The 22,888-nt window shown below is 53.2% G+C and overlaps 1 protein-coding gene across 3 annotated transcripts in view; it reads left to right on the forward strand.

Annotated features, from left to right (window-relative positions):
• plcd1a (phospholipase C, delta 1a) overlaps positions 1 to 22,888 on the forward strand; it is a 243,269-nt gene that overhangs the window by 49,008 nt on the left and 171,373 nt on the right. The window contains exon 1 of one of the 3 annotated variants that reach the window (XM_069914934.1): positions 13,073 to 13,243. The exons of the other annotated variants lie outside the window; for them this stretch is intronic. The gene's annotated coding sequence lies outside the window, so the exon portion shown is untranslated. Of the gene's footprint in view, positions 1 to 13,072; positions 13,244 to 22,888 lie in introns of those variants that run through there. 3 annotated transcript variants of the gene reach the window in all.

Genomic DNA, 22,888 nt, shown 5'->3' on the forward strand with positions numbered 1-22,888 from the left:
TCCAGACTCCGGTCCCAGTCGGGGTTAGAATGTGAGTGACCCTCCCTCTCCAGACTCCGGTCCCAGTCGGGGTTAGAATGTGAGTGACCCTCCCTCTCCAGACTCCGGTCCCAGTCGGGGTTAGAATGTGAGTGACCCTCCCTCACCAGACTCCGGTCCCAGTCGGGGTTAGAATGTGAGTGACCCTCCCTCTCCAGACTCCGGTCCCAGTCGGGGTTAGAATGTGAGTGACCCTCCCTCTCCAGACTCCGGTCCCAGTCGGGGTTAGAATGTGAGTGACCCTCCCTCTCCAGACTCCGGTCGCAGTCGGGGTTAGAATGTGAGTGACCCTCCCTCTCCAGACTCCGGTCCCAGTCGGGGTTAGAATGTGAGTGACCCTCCCTCTCCAGACTCCGGTCCCAGTCGGGGTTAGAATGTGAGTGACCCTCCCTCTCCAGACTCCGGTCCCAGTCGGGGTTAGAATGTGAGTGACCCTCCCTCTCCAGACTCCGGTCCCAGTCGGGGTTAGAATGTGAGTGACCCTCCCTCTCCAGACTCCGGTCCCAGTCGGGGTTAGAATGTGAGTGACCCTCCCTCTCCAGACTCCGGTCCCAGTCGGGGTTAGAATGTGAGTGACCCTCCCTCTCCAGACTCCGGTCCCAGTCGGGGTTAGAATGTGAGTGACCCTCCCTCTCCAGACTCCGGTCCCAGTCGGGGTTAGAATGTGAGTGACCCTCCCTCTCCAGACTCCGGTCCCAGTCGGGGTTAGAATGTGAGTGACCCTCCCTCTCCAGACTCCGGTCCCAGTCGGGGTTAGAATGTGAGTGACCCTCCCTCTCCAGACTCCGGTCCCAGTCGGGGTTAGAATGTGAGTGACCCTCCCTCTCCAGACTCCGGTCCCAGTCGGGGTTAGAATGTGAGTGACCCTCCCTCTCCAGACTCCGGTCCCAGTCGGGGTTAGAATGTGAGTGACCCTCCCTCTCCAGACTCCGGTCCCAGTCGGGGTTAGAATGTGAGTGACCCTCCCTCTCCAGACTCCGGTCCCAGTCGGGGTTAGAATGTGAGTGACCCTCCCTCTCCAGACTCCGGTCCCAGTCGGGGTTAGAATGTGAGTGACCCTCCCTCTCCAGACTCCGGTCCCAGTCGGGGTTAGAATGTGAGTGACCCTCCCTCTCCAGACTCCGGTCCCAGTCGGGGTTACAATGTGTGTGACCCTCCCTCTCCAGACTCCGGTCCCAGTCGGGGTTAGAATGTGAGTGACCCTCCCTCTCCAGACTCCGGTCCCAGTCGGGGTTAGAATGTGAGTGACCCTCCCTCTCCAGACTCCGGTCCCAGTCGGGGTTAGAATGTGAGTGACCCTCCCTCTCCAGACTCCGGTCCCAGTCGGGGTTAGAATGTGAGTGACCCTCCCTCTCCAGACTCCGGTCCCAGTCGGGGTTAGAATGTGAGTGACCCTCCCTCTCCAGACTCCGGTCCCAGTCGGGGTTAGAATGTGAGTGACCCTCCCTCTCCAGACTCCGGTCCCAGTCGGGGTTAGAATGTGAGTGACCCTCCCTCTCCAGACTCCGGTCCCAGTCGGGGTTAGAATGTGAGTGACCCTCCCTCTCCAGACTCCGGTCCCAGTCGGGGTTAGAATGTGAGTGACCCTCCCTCTCCAGACTCCGGTCCCAGTCGGGGTTAGAATGTGAGTGACCCTCCCTCTCCAGACTCCGGTCCCAGTCGGGGTTAGAATGTGAGTGACCCTCCCTCTCCAGACTCCGGTCCCAGTCGGGGTTAGAATGTGAGTGACCCTCCCTCTCCAGACTCCGGTCCCAGTCGGGGTTAGAATGTGAGTGACCCTCCCTCTCCAGACTCCGGTCCCAGTCGGGGTTAGAATGTGAGTGACCCTCCCTCTCCAGACTCCGGTCCCAGTCGGGGTTAGAATGTAAGTGACCCTCCCTCTCCAGACACCGGTCCCAGTCGGGGTTAGAATGTGACCCTCCCTCTCCAGACACCGGTCCCAGTCGGGGTTAGAATGTGAGTGACCCTCCCTCTCCAGACTCCGGTCCCAGTCGGGGTTAGAATGTGAGTGACCCTCCCTCTCCAGACTCCGGTCCCAGTCGGGGTTAGAATGTGAGTGACCCTCCCTCTCCAGACTCCGGTCCCAGTCGGGGTTAGAATGTGAGTGACCCTCCCTCTCCAGACTCCGGTCCCAGTCGGGGTTAGAATGTGAGTGACCCTCCCTCTCCAGACTCCGGTCCCAGTCGGGGTTAGAATGTGAGTGACCCTCCCTCTCCAGACTCCGGTCCCAGTCGGGGTTAGAATGTGAGTGACCCTCCCTCTCCAGACTCCGGTCCCAGTCGGGGTTAGAATGTGAGTGACCCTCCCTCTCCAGACTCCGGTCCCAGTCGGGGTTAGAATGTGAGTGACCCTCCCTCTCCAGACTCCGGTCCCAGTCGGGGTTAGAATGTGAGTGACCCTCCCTCTCCAGACTCCGGTCCCAGTCGGGGTTAGAATGTGAGTGACCCTCCCTCACCAGACTCCGGTCCCAGTCGGGGTTAGAATGTGAGTGACCCTCCCTCTCCAGACTCCGGTCCCAGTCGGGGTTAGAATGTGAGTGACCCTCCCTCTCCAGACTCCGGTCCCAGTCGGGGTTAGAATGTGAGTGACCCTCCCTCTCCAGACTCCGGTCGCAGTCGGGGTTAGAATGTGAGTGACCCTCCCTCTCCAGACTCCGGTCCCAGTCGGGGTTAGAATGTGAGTGACCCTCCCTCTCCAGACTCCGGTCCCAGTCGGGGTTAGAATGTGAGTGACCCTCCCTCTCCAGACTCCGGTCCCAGTCGGGGTTAGAATGTGAGTGACCCTCCCTCTCCAGACTCCGGTCCCAGTCGGGGTTAGAATGTGAGTGACCCTCCCTCTCCAGACTCCGGTCCCAGTCGGGGTTAGAATGTGAGTGACCCTCCCTCTCCAGACTCCGGTCCCAGTCGGGGTTAGAATGTGAGTGACCCTCCCTCTCCAGACTCCGGTCCCAGTCGGGGTTAGAATGTGAGTGACCCTCCCTCTCCAGACTCCGGTCCCAGTCGGGGTTAGAATGTGAGTGACCCTCCCTCTCCAGACTCCGGTCCCAGTCGGGGTTAGAATGTGAGTGACCCTCCCTCTCCAGACTCCGGTCCCAGTCGGGGTTAGAATGTGAGTGACCCTCCCTCTCCAGACTCCGGTCCCAGTCGGGGTTAGAATGTGAGTGACCCTCCCTCTCCAGACTCCGGTCCCAGTCGGGGTTAGAATGTGAGTGACCCTCCCACTCCAGACTCCGGTCCCAGTCGGGGTTAGAATGTGAGTGACCCTCCCTCTCCAGACTCCGGTCCCAGTCGGGGTTAGAATGTGAGTGACCCTCCCTCTCCAGACTCCGGTCCCAGTCGGGGTTAGAATGTGAGTGACCCTCCCTCTCCAGACTCCGGTCCCAGTCGGGGTTAGAATGTGAGTGACACTCCCTCTCCAGACTCCGGTCCCAGTCGGGGTTAGAATGTGAGTGACCCTCCCTCTCCAGACTCCGGTCCCAGTCGGGGTTAGAATGTGAGTGACCCTCCCTCTCCAGACTCCGGTCCCAGTCGGGGTTAGAATGTGAGTGACCCTCCCTCTCCAGACTCCGGTCCCAGTCGGGGTTAGAATGTGAGTGACCCTCCCTCTCCAGACTCCGGTCCCAGTCGGGGTTAGAATGTGAGTGACCCTCCCTCTCCAGACTCCGGTCCCAGTCGGGGTTAGAATGTGAGTGACCCTCCCTCTCCAGACTCCGGTCCCAGTCGGGGTTAGAATGTGAGTGACCCTCCCTCTCCAGACTCCGGTCCCAGTCGGGGTTAGAATGTGAGTGACCCTCCCTCTCCAGACACCGGTCCCAGTCGGGGTTAGAATGTGACCCTCCCTCTCCAGACACCGGTCCCAGTCGGGGTTAGAATGTGAGTGACCCTCCCTCTCCAGACTCCGGTCCCAGTCGGGGTTAGAATGTGAGTGACCCTCCCTCTCCAGACTCCGGTCCCAGTCGGGGTTAGAATGTGAGTGACCCTTCCTCTCCAGACTCCGGTCCCAGTCGGGGTTAGAATGTGAGTGACCCTCCCTCTCCAGACTCCGGTCCCAGTCGGGGTTAGAATGTGAGTGACCCTCCCTCTCCAGACTCCGGTCGCAGTCGGGGTTAGAATGTGAGTGACCCTCCCTCTCCAGACTCCGGTCCCAGTCGGGGTTAGAATGTGAGTGACCCTCCCTCTCCAGACTCCGGTCCCAGTCGGGGTTAGAATGTGAGTGACCCTCCCTCTCCAGACTCCGGTCCCAGTCGGGGTTAGAATGTGAGTGACCCTCCCTCTCCAGACTCCGGTCCCAGTCGGGGTTAGAATGTGAGTGACCCTCCCTCTCCAGACTCCGGTCCCAGTCGGGGTTAGAATGTGAGTGACCCTCCCTCTCCAGACTCCGGTCCCAGTCGGGGTTAGAATGTGAGTGACCCTCCCTCTCCAGACTCCGGTCCCAGTCGGGGTTAGAATGTGAGTGACCCTCCCTCTCCAGACTCCGGTCCCAGTCGGGGTTAGAATGTGAGTGACCCTCCCTCTCCAGACTCCGGTCCCAGTCGGGGTTAGAATGTGAGTGACCCTCCCTCTCCAGACTCCGGTCCCAGTCGGGGTTAGAATGTGAGTGACCCTCCCTCTCCAGACTCCGGTCCCAGTCGGGGTTAGAATGTGAGTGACCCTCCCTCTCCAGACTCCGGTCCCAGTCGGGGTTAGAATGTGAGTGACCCTCCCTCTCCAGACTCCGGTCCCAGTCGGGGTTAGAATGTGAGTGACCCTCCCTCTCCAGACTCCGGTCCCAGTCGGGGTTAGAATGTGAGTGACCCTCCCTCTCCAGACTCCGGTCCCAGTCGGGGTTAGAATGTGAGTGACCCTCCCTCTCCAGACTCCGGTCCCAGTCGGGGTTAGAATGTGAGTGACCCTCCCTCTCCAGACTCCGGTCCCAGTCGGGGTTAGAATGTGAGTGACCCTCCCTCTCCAGACTCCGGTCCCAGTCGGGGTTAGAATGTGAGTGACCCTCCCTCTCCAGACTCCGGTCCCAGTCGGGGTTAGAATGTGAGTGACCCTCCCTCTCCAGACTCCGGTCCCAGTCGGGGTTAGAATGTGAGTGACCCTCCACTCCAGACTCCGGTCCCAGTCGGGGTTAGAATGTGAGTGACCCTCCCTCTCCAGACTCCGGTCCCAGTCGGGGTTAGAATGTGAGTGACCCTCCCTCTCCAGACTCCGGTCCCAGTCGGGGTTAGAATGTGAGTGACCCTCCCTCTCCAGACTCCGGTCCCAGTCGGGGTTAGAATGTGAGTGACACTCCCTCTCCAGACTCCGGTCCCAGTCGGGGTTAGAATGTGAGTGACCCTCCCTCTCCAGACTCCGGTCCCAGTCGGGGTTAGAATGTGAGTGACCCTCCCTCTCCAGACTCCGGTCCCAGTCGGGGTTAGAATGTGAGTGACCCTCCCTCTCCAGACTCCGGTCCCAGTCGGGGTTAGAATGTGAGTGACCCTCCCTCTCCAGACTCCGGTCCAGTCGGGGTTAGAATGTGAGTGACCCTCCCTCTCCAGACTCCGGTCCCAGTCGGGGTTAGAATGTGAGTGACCCTCCCTCTCCAGACTCCGGTCCCAGTCGGGGTTAGAATGTGAGTGACCCTCCCTCTCCAGACTCCGGTCCCAGTCGGGGTTAGAATGTGAGTGACCCTCCCTCTCCAGACACCGGTCCCAGTCGGGGTTAGAATGTGACCCTCCCTCTCCAGACACCGGTCCCAGTCGGGGTTAGAATGTGAGTGACCCTCCCTCTCCAGACTCCGGTCCCAGTCGGGGTTAGAATGTGAGTGACCCTCCCTCTCCAGACTCCGGTCCCAGTCGGGGTTAGAATGTGAGTGACCCTTCCTCTCCAGACTCCGGTCCCAGTCGGGGTTAGAATGTGAGTGACCCTCCCTCTCCAGACTCCGGTCCCAGTCGGGGTTAGAATGTGAGTGACCCTCCCTCTCCAGACTCCGGTCGCAGTCGGGGTTAGAATGTGAGTGACCCTCCCTCTCCAGACTCCGGTCCCAGTCGGGGTTAGAATGTGAGTGACCCTCCCTCTCCAGACTCCGGTCCCAGTCGGGGTTAGAATGTGAGTGACCCTCCCTCTCCAGACTCCGGTCCCAGTCGGGGTTAGAATGTGAGTGACCCTCCCTCTCCAGACTCCGGTCCCAGTCGGGGTTAGAATGTGAGTGACCCTCCCTCTCCAGACTCCGGTCCCAGTCGGGGTTAGAATGTGAGTGACCCTCCCTCTCCAGACTCCGGTCCCAGTCGGGGTTAGAATGTGAGTGACCCTCCCTCTCCAGACTCCGGTCCCAGTCGGGGTTAGAATGTGAGTGACCCTCCCTCTCCAGACTCCGGTCCCAGTCGGGGTTAGAATGTGAGTGACCCTCCCTCTCCAGACTCCGGTCCCAGTCGGGGTTAGAATGTGAGTGACCCTCCCTCTCCAGACTCCGGTCCCAGTCGGGGTTAGAATGTGAGTGACCCTCCCTCTCCAGACTCCGGTCCCAGTCGGGGTTAGAATGTGAGTGACCCTCCCTCTCCAGACTCCGGTCCCAGTCGGGGTTAGAATGTGAGTGACCCTCCCTCTCCAGACTCCGGTCCCAGTCGGGGTTAGAATGTGAGTGACCCTCCCTCTCCAGACTCCGGTCCCAGTCGGGGTTAGAATGTGAGTGACCCTCCCTCTCCAGACTCCGGTCCCAGTCGGGGTTAGAATGTGAGTGACCCTCCCTCTCCAGACTCCGGTCCCAGTCGGGGTTAGAATGTGAGTGACCCTCCCTCTCCAGACTCCGGTCCCAGTCGGGTTAGAATGTGAGTGACCCTCCCTCTCCAGACTCCGGTCCCAGTCGGGGTTAGAATGTGAGTGACCCTCCCTCTCCAGACTCCGGTCCCAGTCGGGGTTAGAATGTGAGTGACCCTCCCTCTCCAGACTCCGGTCCCAGTCGGGGTTAGAATGTGAGTGACCCTCCCTCTCCAGACTCCGGTCCCAGTCGGGGTTAGAATGTGAGTGACCCTCCCTCTCCAGACTCCGGTCCCAGTCGGGGTTAGAATGTGAGTGACCCTCCCTCTCCAGACTCCGGTCCCAGTCGGGGTTAGAATGTGAGTGACCCTCCCTCTCCAGACTCCGGTCCCAGTCGGGGTTAGAATGTGAGTGACCCTCCCTCTCCAGACTCCGGTCCCAGTCGGGGTTAGAATGTGAGTGACCCTCCCTCTCCAGACTCCGGTCCCAGTCGGGGTTAGAATGTGAGTGACCCTCCCTCTCCAGACTCCGGTCCCAGTCGGGGTTAGAATGTGAGTGACCCTCCCTCTCCAGACTCCGGTCCCAGTCGGGGTTAGAATGTGAGTGACCCTCCCTCTCCAGACTCCGGTCCCAGTCGGGGTTAGAATGTGAGTGACCCTCCCTCTCCAGACTCCGGTCCCAGTCGGGGTTAGAATGTGAGTGACCCTCCCTCTCCAGACTCCGGTCCCAGTCGGGGTTAGAATGTGAGTGACCCTCCCTCTCCAGACACCGGTCCCAGTCGGGGTTAGAATGTGACCCTCCCTCTCCAGACACCGGTCCCAGTCGGGGTTAGAATGTGAGTGACCCTCCCTCTCCAGACTCCGGTCCCAGTCGGGGTTAGAATGTGAGTGACCCTCCCTCTCCAGACTCCGGTCCCAGTCGGGGTTAGAATGTGAGTGACCCTTCCTCTCCAGACTCCGGTCCCAGTCGGGGTTAGAATGTGAGTGACCCTCCCTCTCCAGACTCCGGTCCCAGTCGGGGTTAGAATGTGAGTGACCCTCCCTCTCCAGACTCCGGTCGCAGTCGGGGTTAGAATGTGAGTGACCCTCCCTCTCCAGACTCCGGTCCCAGTCGGGGTTAGAATGTGAGTGACCCTCCCTCTCCAGACTCCGGTCCCAGTCGGGGTTAGAATGTGAGTGACCCTCCCTCTCCAGACTCCGGTCCCAGTCGGGGTTAGAATGTGAGTGACCCTCCCTCTCCAGACTCCGGTCCCAGTCGGGGTTAGAATGTGAGTGACCCTCCCTCTCCAGACTCCGGTCCCAGTCGGGGTTAGAATGTGAGTGACCCTCCCTCTCCAGACTCCGGTCCCAGTCGGGGTTAGAATGTGAGTGACCCTCCCTCTCCAGACTCCGGTCCCAGTCGGGGTTAGAATGTGAGTGACCCTCCCTCTCCAGACTCCGGTCCCAGTCGGGGTTAGAATGTGAGTGACCCTCCCTCTCCAGACTCCGGTCCCAGTCGGGGTTAGAATGTGTGTGACCCTCCCTCTCCAGACTCCGGTCCCAGTCGGGGTTAGAATGTGAGTGACCCTCCCTCTCCAGACTCCGGTCCCAGTCGGGGTTAGAATGTGAGTGACCCTCCCTCTCCAGACTCCGGTCCCAGTCGGGGTTAGAATGTGAGTGACCCTCCCTCTCCAGACTCCGGTCCCAGTCGGGGTTAGAATGTGAGTGACCCTCCCTCTCCAGACTCCGGTCCCAGTCGGGGTTAGAATGTGAGTGACCCTCCCTCTCCAGACTCCGGTCCCAGTCGGGGTTAGAATGTGAGTGACCCTCCCTCTCCAGACTCCGGTCCCAGTCGGGGTTAGAATGTGAGTGACCCTCCCTCTCCAGACTCCGGTCCCAGTCGGGGTTAGAATGTGAGTGACCCTCCCTCTCCAGACTCCGGTCCCAGTCGGGGTTAGAATGTGAGTGACCCTCCCTCTCCAGACTCCGGTCCCAGTCGGGGTTAGAATGTGAGTGACCCTCCCTCTCCAGACTCCGGTCCCAGTCGGGGTTAGAATGTGAGTGACCCTCCCTCTCCAGACTCCGGTCCCAGTCGGGGTTAGAATGTGAGTGACCCTCCCTCTCCAGACTCCGGTCCCAGTCGGGGTTAGAATGTGAGTGACCCTCCCTCTCCAGACTCCGGTCCCAGTCGGGGTTAGAATGTGAGTGACCCTCCCTCTCCAGACTCCGGTCCCAGTCGGGGTTAGAATGTAAGTGACCCTCCCTCTCCAGACACCGGTCCCAGTCGGGGTTAGAATGTGACCCTCCCTCTCCAGACACCGGTCCCAGTCGGGGTTAGAATGTGAGTGACCCTCCCTCTCCAGACTCCGGTCCCAGTCGGGGTTAGAATGTGAGTGACCCTCCCTCTCCAGACTCCGGTCCCAGTCGGGGTTAGAATGTGAGTGACCCTCCCTCTCCAGACTCCGGTCCCAGTCGGGGTTAGAATGTGAGTGACCCTCCCTCTCCAGACTCCGGTCCCAGTCGGGGTTAGAATGTGAGTGACCCTCCCTCTCCAGACTCCGGTCCCAGTCGGGGTTAGAATGTGAGTGACCCTCCCTCTCCAGACTCCGGTCCCAGTCGGGGTTAGAATGTGAGTGACCCTCCCTCTCCAGACTCCGGTCCCAGTCGGGGTTAGAATGTGAGTGACCCTCCCTCTCCAGACTCCGGTCCCAGTCGGGGTTAGAATGTGAGTGACCCTCCCTCTCCAGACTCCGGTCCCAGTCGGGGTTAGAATGTGAGTGACCCTCCCTCTCCAGACTCCGGTCCCAGTCGGGGTTAGAATGTGAGTGACCCTCCCTCACCAGACTCCGGTCCCAGTCGGGGTTAGAATGTGAGTGACCCTCCCTCTCCAGACTCCGGTCCCAGTCGGGGTTAGAATGTGAGTGACCCTCCCTCTCCAGACTCCGGTCCCAGTCGGGGTTAGAATGTGAGTGACCCTCCCTCTCCAGACTCCGGTTGCAGTCGGGGTTAGAATGTGAGTGACCCTCCCTCTCCAGACTCCGGTCCCAGTCGGGGTTAGAATGTGAGTGACCCTCCCTCTCCAGACTCCGGTCCCAGTCGGGGTTAGAATGTGAGTGACCCTCCCTCTCCAGACTCCGGTCCCAGTCGGGGTTAGAATGTGAGTGACCCTCCCTCTCCAGACTCCGGTCCCAGTCGGGGTTAGAATGTGAGTGACCCTCCCTCTCCAGACTCCGGTCCCAGTCGGGGTTAGAATGTGAGTGACCCTCCCTCTCCAGACTCCGGTCCCAGTCGGGGTTAGAATGTGAGTGACCCTCCCTCTCCAGACTCCGGTCCCAGTCGGGGTTAGAATGTGAGTGACCCTCCCTCTCCAGACTCCGGTCCCAGTCGGGGTTAGAATGTGAGTGACCCTCCCTCTCCAGACTCCGGTCCCAGTCGGGGTTAGAATGTGAGTGACCCTCCCTCTCCAGACTCCGGTCCCAGTCGGGGTTAGAATGTGAGTGACCCTCCCTCTCCAGACTCCGGTCCCAGTCGGGGTTAGAATGTGAGTGACCCTCCCTCTCCAGACTCCGGTCCCAGTCGGGGTTAGAATGTGAGTGACCCTCCCACTCCAGACTCCGGTCCCAGTCGGGGTTAGAATGTGAGTGACCCTCCCTCTCCAGACTCCGGTCCCAGTCGGGGTTAGAATGTGAGTGACCCTCCCTCTCCAGACTCCGGTCCCAGTCGGGGTTAGAATGTGAGTGACCCTCCCTCTCCAGACTCCGGTCCCAGTCGGGGTTAGAATGTGAGTGACACTCCCTCTCCAGACTCCGGTCCCAGTCGGGGTTAGAATGTGAGTGACCCTCCCTCTCCAGACTCCGGTCCCAGTCGGGGTTAGAATGTGAGTGACCCTCCCTCTCCAGACTCCGGTCCCAGTCGGGGTTAGAATGTGAGTGACCCTCCCTCTCCAGACTCCGGTCCCAGTCGGGGTTAGAATGTGAGTGACCCTCCCTCTCCAGACTCCGGTCCCAGTCGGGGTTAGAATGTGAGTGACCCTCCCTCTCCAGACTCCGGTCCCAGTCGGGGTTAGAATGTGAGTGACCCTCCCTCTCAAGACTCCGGTCCCAGTCGGGGTTAGAATGTGAGTGACCCTCCCTCTCCAGACTCCGGTCCCAGTCGGGGTTAGAATGTGAGTGACCCTCCCTCTCCAGACACCGGTCCCAGTCGGGGTTAGAATGTGACCCTCCCTCTCCAGACACCGGTCCCAGTCGGGGTTAGAATGTGAGTGACCCTCCCTCTCCAGACTCCGGTCCCAGTCGGGGTTAGAATGTGAGTGACCCTCCCTCTCCAGACTCCGGTCCCAGTCGGGGTTAGAATGTGAGTGACCCTTCCTCTCCAGACTCCGGTCCCAGTCGGGGTTAGAATGTGAGTGACCCTCCCTCTCCAGACTCCGGTCCCAGTCGGGGTTAGAATGTGAGTGACCCTCCCTCTCCAGACTCCGGTCGCAGTCGGGGTTAGAATGTGAGTGACCCTCCCTCTCCAGACTCCGGTCCCAGTCGGGGTTAGAATGTGAGTGACCCTCCCTCTCCAGACTCCGGTCCCAGTCGGGGTTAGAATGTGAGTGACCCTCCCTCTCCAGACTCCGGTCCCAGTCGGGGTTAGAATGTGAGTGACCCTCCCTCTCCAGACTCCGGTCCCAGTCGGGGTTAGAATGTGAGTGACCCTCCCTCTCCAGACTCCGGTCCCAGTCGGGGTTAGAATGTGAGTGACCCTCCCTCTCCAGACTCCGGTCCCAGTCGGGGTTAGAATGTGAGTGACCCTCCCTCTCCAGACTCCGGTCCCAGTCGGGGTTAGAATGTGAGTGACCCTCCCTCTCCAGACTCCGGTCCCAGTCGGGGTTAGAATGTGAGTGACCCTCCCTCTCCAGACTCCGGTCCCAGTCGGGGTTAGAATGTGAGTGACCCTCCCTCTCCAGACTCCGGTCCCAGTCGGGGTTAGAATGTGAGTGACCCTCCCTCTCCAGACTCCGGTCCCAGTCGGGGTTAGAATGTGAGTGACCCTCCCTCTCCAGACTCCGGTCCCAGTCGGGGTTAGAATGTGAGTGACCCTCCCTCTCCAGACTCCGGTCCCAGTCGGGGTTAGAATGTGAGTGACCCTCCCTCTCCAGACTCCGGTCCCAGTCGGGGTTAGAATGTGAGTGACCCTCCCTCTCCAGACTCCGGTCCCAGTCGGGGTTAGAATGTGAGTGACCCTCCCTCTCCAGACTCCGGTCCCAGTCGGGGTTAGAATGTGAGTGACCCTCCCTCTCCAGACTCCGGTCCCAGTCGGGGTTAGAATGTGAGTGACCCTCCCTCTCCAGACTCCGGTCCCAGTCGGGGTTAGAATGTGAGTGACCCTCCCTCTCCAGACTCCGGTCCCAGTCGGGGTTAGAATGTGAGTGACCCTCCCTCTCCAGACTCCGGTCCCAGTCGGGGTTAGAATGTGAGTGACCCTCCCTCTCCAGACTCCGGTCCCAGTCGGGGTTAGAATGTGAGTGACCCTCCCTCTCCAGACTCCGGTCCCAGTCGGGGTTAGAATGTGAGTGACCCTCCCTCTCCAGACTCCGGTCCCAGTCGGGGTTAGAATGTGAGTGACCCTCCCTCTCCAGACTCCGGTCCCAGTCGGGGTTAGAATGTGAGTGACCCTCCCTCTCCAGACTCCGGTCCCAGTCGGGGTTAGAATGTGAGTGACCCTCCCTCTCCAGACTCCGGTCCCAGTCGGGGTTAGAATGTGAGTGACCCTCCCTCTCCAGACTCCGGTCCCAGTCGGGGTTAGAATGTGAGTGACCCTCCCTCTCCAGACTCCGGTCCCAGTCGGGGTTAGAATGTGAGTGACCCTCCCTCTCCAGACTCCGGTCCCAGTCGGGGTTAGAATGTGAGTGACCCTCCCTCTCCAGACTCCGGTCCCAGTCGGGGTTAGAATGTGAGTGACCCTCCCTCTCCAGACTCCGGTCCCAGTCGGGGTTAGAATGTGAGTGACCCTCCCTCTCCAGACTCCGGTCCCAGTCGGGGTTAGAATGTGAGTGACCCTCCCTCTCCAGACTCCGGTCCCAGTCGGGGTTAGAATGTGAGTGACCCTCCCTCTCCAGACTCCGGTCCCAGTCGGGGTTAGAATGTGAGTGACCCTCCCTCTCCAGACTCCGGTCCCAGTCGGGGTTAGAATGTGAGTGACCCTCCCTCTCCAGACTCCGGTCCCAGTCGGGGTTAGAATGTGAGTGACCCTCCCTCTCCAGACTCCGGTCCCAGTCGGGGTTAGAATGTGAACCTTGAGGACATCTGGTTAATTTTGAACAAGTTCCACGTCCGTTGGCCATTTGGCCGCTGTCGGAAACTTCTCCCCGGTGAGTTTTCCTGTTAAAGTTGAGATTTGTCTCCAATTTCAAGGCGGCCGGTGGATCTGGAAAGTCGGGAGTCGGAAATCAGTGAACGATTTCGCTTTTCTCAAAAGGAACAAGTTCCAACCTGACTCCAAATGTACTGATAGTCACGGGTAACTTTCCTTGTTCGCGACCGGAATGTTTCTGCCCCGCCGTTACTCTGTGTGCGTCGTTATCAAAAGTACAACGGCCCCTCCCTGGGCACCAGGGATGGGATTCGAGTGAAATTGATCACTAATTCTGTAAAAGCCAAACGATATAGGGGTAGAACGCTGCCATTCAGCCCATCGAGGCTTTCCCGCCATTGATGTCTTTTTCCCTCTCCATCCCATTCTCCTGCCTTCTCTTCATTACTTTTGAAACCCTTACTAATCAAGAGCCTATCAATCTTGCCCACCCCCCTCCGCACAGCCGTCTGTGGCAACGAATTCCACGGATCCACTACCCTCTGGCTGAAGACATTTCTCCTCACCTCTGTTCTAAAAGGATGGCTATTTCGTCTCTGTTCCAAGACTCCACTTTATCCAGCAGCCCCTTCTCTATTCGGAATGTTTCTCTGGGATCTGCGCCCCCCCCCCCAACCCCCCAACCCTGACCTTCTAAACTCTAGTGAGAACAGGTCCAGGTCTCCTCATGCACTCCTCTACAATCTGGCCGTCCACTCTACCTCTGCCTCTCAGAATCTTCTTCTGAGAGGCATGGATAAGGGTGGACATCCAACACTTTTTTTTTCTTCCCCAGGCCAGGAATAGCAAACACCTGAGGACATCTGTACAAAGTGAAGGGAGGAAAGTTTAAGGGAGACATACGATTTTTAACACAGAGAGTTGTGGGTGCCTTGTATGCCATGCCAGGGTTCGTGGGTGGAGGCTGGAACATTAGGAACGTTTAAAAGATTCTTGGATAGGCACATGGATAGAATTTAAAAGAGGGTTATGAGGTAGAGAGGGTTTAGAACCGTAGAACATCACAGCTCAGCAACAGGCCTCTTCGGCTCTTCTAATTAGTGCCGAACCATTTTTTTTTACCTCGTCCCACCGACTTGAACCAGTCCATAGCTCTCCATACCCCTCCCATCTATATACCTGACCAAATTCCTCTTAAATGTTAAAATTGAGCCCACATTCACCACTTCAGCTGAAAGCTCATTCCACACCACCACCACCTTTTGTGAGAATTTGTTCCCCCTCATGTTTCCCCTAAACTGTTCCCTTTCACTCTTGACCCATGTCCTCTGATTTGTATCTCACCTACCCTCAGTGGAAAAAGCCTATCTACATTTACTCTATCTCCCTCATAATTTTAAATACCTCTATCAAATCTCTCCTCATTCTTCTACGCTCCAGGGAATAAAGTCCTAAACTGTTTAACCTTTCTCTGTAACTTAGTTCTTGAAGTCCGGGCAACATCCAAGTGTATCTTCTCTGCATTCTTTCTATCTTATTGATAGCTTTCCTGTAGTTAGGTGACCAAAACTGCACACAATGCTCCAAAATTTGGCCTCACCAATGTTTTATACAACTTTAACACAACATCTCAACTCCAGTACTCAGTACTTTGATTTATGAAGCCCAATATGCCAAAGGCTCTCTTTACAACCCTATCCATCTGTGACACATTTTCAGAGAATGATGTTTCTGTATTCCCAGATCTCTCTGTTCTACCACACTCCTCAATGGCCTACCATTTACCTTTCTTGGTTTGTCCTTCCATAATGCAACACCTCCCACTTGTCTGTATTTTACCAATTGGTCCAGTTCCTTCTGCAAGTTTTGAAAACCTTCACTCTCCACAACACCTCCAATCTTGGTGTCATCTGCATACATGCAGATCCAATTTACCACAGCATCATCCAGGTCATTGATGTAGATGACAAGCAATAATGATCCTAACACCGATCCCTAAAGTACACTACTAGTCTTCAGTCTGAGAAGCAATCATCCACAACTACTCTCTGGCAGCCATTGTCGAATCTAGTTCACTACTTCACCATGAATACCTCGTGTCTGAACCTTCCTGACTAACCTCCCATGGGGGACCTTGTCAAAGGCCCCACTAAAGTCCATGTAAACAACATTCATAGTCTTTCATTTGTCAACTTTTCTGGTAACCTCCTTAAAAAACTCTGTAAGATTGGTTATACACGACCTACCACGCACAAAGCCATGTTGACTATCCCTAATCAGTTTCTGGCTCTCCAAATAATTGTATATCCGATCTCTTAGAACATTTTCCAATAATTTACCTACTACTGACACCAGGCTCACATCCTATAATTTCCAGGATTATTTTTGGAGCCTTTTTTAAACAACAGAACAACATGAGCTGCCCTCCAATCCTCGGGCACCACAACCATGGCTAAGGACATTTTAAATATTTCTGCCAGAGTCCCTGCAATTTCTACACTAGCCTCCCTCAAGGTCCGAGTAAATATCTTATCAGGTCCTGGGGATTTATCCACCCTTATTTACTTTAAGACAGCAAGCACTTCCTCCTCTTTAATCTGTATAGGTTCCATGACCTTACTACGTGTTTTCCTTTTGTTCTACGACTCTGTGTCCATTTCCTGACCAAAATCTCTTTTGGCTCCATACAAAGCCAACCACTCTGATCTTCAAGGGGACCAATTTTGTCCCTTACTATCCTTTTGCTCTTAATATACCTGTAGAAACCCTTAGGATTTTCTTTCACATTGTCTGCCAAAGCAATCTCATGTCTTTTTTTAGCCTTCCTGATTGAGTTCTTGAGGTTTTTCTTGCATTTTCTATACTCCTCAAGTACCTCATTTGCTCCATGTTATTCTGAACCTTGAAAACCAAAGTTTCCTCTGCCTTCTAGCCTTTCCTTTGACCCTGACAGGAATATATAAATTCTGTACAGTACTCTCAAAATTTCAACTTTTAAGTTCCTTCACTTCACATATCCTTGCCTGAAAACAATTTATCAAATTTCCTCAAAAGTTTGAAGCACTTAAGCTGGTGAAGCTGGTCAAGGGCACAACCTTCCCTTCAGAAGGGTGGCACAGTTAGCGTAGCCATGAGCACAACGCTTTTACAGTGGCAGCAATTGGGACCAGCGTTCGAATCCCACACCATCTCTAAGGATTTTGTACGTTTTCTCTATAACTACGAAGGTTTTCTCCAGGGCCTCCAGTTTTTGTTGTTGGAAATGTACCGGCGGTGTAGATTAATTGGGTGTAAATTGGGCGGCACAGATTCATGGGTCAAAATGGCCTATTACAGTGATCTATGTCTAAATGTAATTTTTTTTTAATTTGAAATTTAAACTTATAAACTAATTGCAGGACTCTTACTTCCCACATTTTTTATTACTGAATATTTATTTTCTGCATCACACAGTTGGTTAACATTTCTCTCTTTTGCATATGTGTCTTCAGTTCAGTTTCTTGCACCATCAATAAGTGGTAGTTCTTCCTGGCCCGCAGGAAAAAGAATCTCAGGGTTGTATGTGATGTCATGGATGTTCTCTGGCAACAAATCTGAACTTTGAAACATAGTTCTAGAGAAAGTGTAACTTGTGGACAGGATATGCTTGTGAAGGAATTGTGACGTGATACATTACAAATACATAACACATAGAACACAGAACACTGCAGTACAGGCCCTTCAGCCCTCAATGTTGTGCCAATCTATATATTCCTACCCAAAAAAAAGCATAACTCTACCGATCTTGTAACCCTCTATTTTTCTTTCATCCATGTGCCTGTCTAAGAGTCTCAAAGGCCCCTAATGTTTTAACCTCCACCATCACCCTTGTCAAGCCATTCCAGCCACCCATAACTCTGTATAAAAAAACATATGGCTCCCCTAAACATTCCTCCCTTCACTTTGTACTCATGTCCTCTGGTATTTGCTATTCCTGCCTTGGAAACAGATGCTGGCAGTCCACCTTATCAATGTCTCTCATGATCTTATAGATCTCTATTAAGTCTTCTCTCATACTTCTATGCTCCAAAGAGAAAAGACCTAGCTCTGCTAACCTTACCTCATAAGACTTATTTTCCAATCCAGGCAACGTTCTGGTCAATCTCCTCTTCACCCTCTCCATAGCTTCCACATCCTTCCTATAATGAGGTGACCAGAACCGAACACAATACTCTGTAGAATTGAAGTTGTATAAGGCATTAGTGAGGCCAAATTTGGAATCTTGTGTGCAGTTTTGGTCACTGAATTATAGGAAAGATATAAACAGAATAGAAAGAGGGCAGGGGATATTTACAAGAATATTTCCTGGGTTTCAGGGTTTGAATTACAGGGAAATGTTGAGCAGACTGGGACTTTTATTCCCTGGAGCGTAAAAGATTGAGAAGTGTTTTGAGAGAGGTATTTAAAATTATGAGGGGGACAGATAGGGTCAATGTTTTCCATTGAGAGTGGGGGAGATTCAAACAAGAGGACATAGATTGAGATTGAAGGGAAGAAAAGTTTAGGGAAAACATGAGGGGGAATTTCTTTACTCACAGAGTGGTGGGAGTGTGATGAGCTTCTGGCTGAAGTGGTAGATATGGGTTCGATTTTAATATTTAAGGAAAGGTTGGATAGATATATGGACAAGAGAGGTGTGGAGGGTTAGGGCTGGGTGCGGGTCAATGGGACTAGGTTGGAGTAGGTGTTCAGCATGGACTAGAAGGGCCAAACTGATCTGTTTCTGAGCTGTAATTGCTATATGCTTATATGTTATATGACCTCTCGACTCTTGAACTCAGTACCCCTGTTAATGAAGCCCAGCATCCAATAGGCCCTCTTAATTATCATATCAACCTGTGCGACAACCTTGAAAGCTGTATGGATTTGGACCCCAAGTTCCTTCTGTCCTCCACACTGTTAAGTATCCAACCATTAACCCTGTACTCAGCTTTATGGTTTGACCTTCCAGAATGCATCACCTCACACTTATCCGGATTGAATTCCATCTGCCACGTTTCCGCCCAGCCTACTAATCCATTTAACTCATTAAAATACAATGTTCATTAATTGCTTCAGTTTATATTGGCTCGGGCTGCCTTTTTTTTTCCATCTTTGCTTTCCTTCTCCAGATGCCCTGGCCTATATCTAATTGCTTTTCATCTCTGTCTGGTTTTGGCTGCTGGTGACCAATGGTGTTATATAGGGCTCGGAGCTGGGACACTTATTTTCACATTACACGGTCAGTGATTTGGATGAGTGAATTGATGGCTTTGTGGCCAAGTTTGCAGACAATATTGGGGGGAGAGAAGATAGTGTTGAGAAAGCACTGGGTCTACAGAAGGAATGAGACATGTTAGGAGTGAAAACACAAAATGCTGAGAAATTCAGCTGATCAAGCAGTGTCCTTTATGTGTCACAGGTAAAAATACATAACCAAAGTTTCGGACTTGAGCCCTTCATCAAGGTATGGAAGAATGTCAGCAGGCGTCCGAACAAAAGGGTGGGGGGGGGGGAGAGGGGAAGAGGGACAAAGGCAGGCAGTGATAGGTGGAGAAAGGAAGGAGGGGACAACAGCGATAAGGGGGAGGAGGGATGGCTGGGTGAGAGGAGGGGGAGGGGGAGAACTGGAAAAATGTAAAAGGGGAGGGGAAAAAAGGAGAGCAGGTTAGCAGAAACCAGAGAAGTCGATGTTAATGCCATCTGGCTAAGAGTGCTCCCCCCCACCCCATCAACCCTCTTCCTCCTCCTCCTCCCTCCAACCTCCCGCACCTTCCATCTCCACCCTCAGACCTCCCCAACCCAATACCTCCCCCGCCCCCCGCCCAACATCCTCGAATGTATTTTTACCTTTGCTACATAAAGGATGCTGTTTGACCTGTTGAGCTTCCCCATCATTTTGTGGTTTTACTTCAACCACGGTGTCTACAGATTATTGTGATTTAATACTTAGACCAGTGATTCTTGACCTTTTTCTTTCCACTCACATCCCACTTTAAGTAATCCCTATACCATCGGACTCTGTGTTTCACAAGGGATTGCTTAAGGTGGGATGTGGGTGGAAAGAAAAAGTTTGAGAACCACTGTTTGAATCATCCCAAATTAACTCATTATGTGCACGGTTTCAGAACTCCAAAGGAAATGGGCCCAATGACAATTTTTTCTCAAGCAAAATATTTCAGTAACATTTGAGTCTGAAGCAGTGATTCTCAACTTCCCTTCCCGCTCTTGTCCCACCTTAAGCAATCCCTGACTAATCACAGAGCTCTGATGGCAGTGGGATTATTTAAAGTGGGATGTGAGCGGAATGATAAAAGTTGAGAACCACTGATTTAGACAGATTAGGAGATTGGTCAAGGAAACGGCAGAGGGAGCACAGTGTGGAGAAGAGTATGATCATACACTTTGGTGGAAGGAATAAAGGTATGGACTATCTTCAGAATGGGCAATGAGCTCAGAAGTGCAGAGAGATGTTGGGAATCCTCATGCAAGACTCCCTCAAGGTTAACTTGCAGGTAGAGTTGGTGTTAAAGAAGAAAAATACACTGGTAGTGTTCCTTTCAAGAGAGATAGAATATAAAAGCAGGGATTCAATGTGTTGAGGCTATCTAAGGCAGATTTTTGAGCAACTTTGAGCTCCTTATCTAAGGAAGGATGTGCTGGCATTGGAGAGAGTCCAGAGGAGGTTCACAAGAATGATCCTGGAAGGAAAGAACTCTTGAAATGAGGAGCATTTGATGGCTCTGGGAATTGACTTGCTGGATTTGGAAAAATGAGGATGGATCTAATTGAAACCTAATGAACACTGAAAGACCTGGATAGAATGGATGTGGAGAGGATTTTTCCTGTGTTGGGGGGAGTCTGGTACCAGAGGGACTGGCCTCAGAATACAAAAACATCTGTTTAGAACAGAGATGAGGAGGAATTTCTCAAATTCCTTCACTCCTTCACCATCATCACTAGAAAGAAAGTTAAGAGCACACATGGTGTGCTGGCCTTTGTCACATTTGTGGCCCGAAATGTGAAGTTAATAACACTACTACCGCAGGTTTTACCAATTAAATATCTCCGTGTCTTTATACTACAGTTTTCATTGCTCCTCCATTTCGCGCTCTTCTCTCTCTCTCATACCATCTGACTTCCGGTCAGGTGAATACATCTCATGCATATTCATTATCATGACATCCCTCCTTTCACCAGAAATAAACTTTACACCTTAATGTTGAAATGTAAACACCGTCACCTTATCAATATCCCTCGGAACCAACAAACAATTTCAAACTCCTTCTACACACAATGTAACATAAACATGTCGTAACCAACTGTAATACAATAACTCAACTAAACAAAAATGTACTTCATACAGCACTCATACACGCACTTTATGATATATGATCAAATCACTGTCCCAATGTTCTATTATCATTCCAACTGTCACAAACTTTCCCTTTTGTGATAATGCGGGCACAATTAGAAATATGGCACAAAGTCTTCGTATCGTTTAGGTGGTTTCCTGTCTCGTTTCGGCCTTCCTGCGATGCCATCGTCGCCCCTCGGTTGTTCACTCTCAGCGTCGGAAACACTGCTCGCTACGGCCTCGGGTGTTTCTGGCACTCTGGTCACTTCATTAGGAATGCTGGTAACTACCTCGGGAACATCATCTGGTCTCTCAGGTTGAGCATCTCGTATTGGACTTTCAACCACCTCGCTCGATGTCGCTCTGGACTGGTACCTTTTTACACCAGACACATTTCTTTTGTACAGGACTCCAGCCGGAGACTTGACTGTTACCATACTGCCACTTCTGGATACGACAGTGTAGGGTTGATGGTAATAAGGTGTGTCTAGCTTACCACCACTCTCTTGCCTCACCAGAACATTATCTCCAGGCATGATGTCAGAGTACCTGGCTCCACGTCTCGAATCTGTGTACAGCTTTGCTGCTCCTTTCTTTTCAGCATCGTAATCTCTTGTCTCCTGGTCGTCCCTGATTTCCTTTATTTCGGGCATTTTTGTGCGGATTTTCCTCCCGAAAAGTACTTCTGCAGGACTTTTTCCTGTGGTTGCATGAGGTGTTGCCCAATAGACAGCTACATAAGATAGCAATGCTTGTCGCCAATTTTGTCCTTCTGCGTGAGCAATCCGTAATTGTTTTTCAATGGACTGATTTTGTCTCTCTACTTCTCCATTGGCTTGCGGCCATTTCGGAGTTACTTTATGATGGTGGATACCTGTGGTCCTCATGTATTCTGCAAATGTCTCTGAAATGAACTGTGGACCATTGTCAGAGTATAGCGTAATAGGCAATCCATATCTTGCGAAGATCTCTGCTAATGCTTGTATTGTTTTTTCAGTGGTCGTGGACCTCATCACAACGTACTCATAGTATCTGCTGTAGTAATCTATCACTACCATGATTGATTCACCAGTCGGTAAAGGTCCAAGAAAATCAACGGCTACGTCGATCCACGGTCCTGTCGGGAGTTGCGTACTCCAGATCAGCTCTGGAGGATTACTCCTACTTGTGATTTGACATCCATGGCAGGTTTTGACGAATTTCTCTGCCTCTTTATCACAACCTGGCCACCATACTTTACTCCTGAGGTTTTGCTTCGTACCAACAATACCTAGGAGTCCTTCATGAGCTAAGGATACGATCTTCGGTCTCAACCTCTGCGGTATCACCTATCTACAACCTCTCAATACACACTGTCCGATGCAACAAAGTTCGTCTCTGATGGGAATGTAAGCCTTGTGAGTACACTTGTCGCATTGTCCACTCTGGATACATTCTCTCACTTCCATGAGTTCCGGGTCATGTTCGGACTCTCTCTTGACTTCCTTCGTGGTCACAGCTTTCGGTGTCGACTGAATAGCTACAAAGCGTACAAAGCTCTCTGCTTCTGTCCCCAATTCTGACTTGGATTGTGGGCATCTGTCCTTCACCAATCTGGACAGCGGATCAGCAATGTTTGCTTTCCCGGCAATGTGAACTATTTTATATTTGTAGGGTTGGAGTCGGAGCACCCATCGCTCTATTCTGGCACACGGCATAGATCACCTCTAATGGCTTATAATCTGTGATGAGTTCAAATTCAATGCCATACAAATATGCATGGAACCTCTCACAGGCCCATACAAGTCCGAGTGCTTCTTTCTCTGTCTGAAAATATCTCCTTTCCACATCTGACAACGATCTGCTGGCGTAGGCAATGATTCTTGGTCCTACATCATGCATTTGGACCAATACGGCTCCTAAACCAACAGGACTAGCATCCGCTATGACTTTGGTTGCTGCAGCCGGATCATAATATCCAAGAGTATCAGCGTCCGTCAGACTTTGTTTCAGAGCTGTGAACGCTTTCTTCTGCTCAGATCCAAAATGGAATAGTACACCTTTCCTGGTTAGTTTCCTTAGTGGTTCTGCCACTGTAGCAAAGTTAGGGATGAACTTTGCGCAATAATTGACCAATCCCAGGAAACTCCTCACCTCTGTGCATTCTGGGGTGCACGTGCATCTGCAATAGTCTTCCCCTTGGCCTCTGCTGGGTTTAGTCCTTCCCGTGTAAGTCTGTGTCCCATGAAGTCCATTTCTGACACACCGAACTGGCACTTGTTTCCATTCACAGTAAGGCCTGCCTCCTGTAGTCTAGATAGTACATGCCTCAACCGTCTGTCATGCTCTTCCTTTGTAGGCGCATGGACTATGATGTCGTCAGAAATGTTGGCAACTCCAGGAATACCTTGAATTACTCGATGGATTTCATACTGGTAGATCTCAGAAGCTGCATTAATGCCGAACGATAGTCTCTTGTATCGCTACAATCCACAGTG

This window comes from Narcine bancroftii, chromosome 1 (genome assembly GCF_036971445.1).
Source record: "Narcine bancroftii isolate sNarBan1 chromosome 1, sNarBan1.hap1, whole genome shotgun sequence".
Lineage (NCBI taxonomy): Eukaryota > Metazoa > Chordata > Chondrichthyes > Torpediniformes > Narcinidae > Narcine > Narcine bancroftii.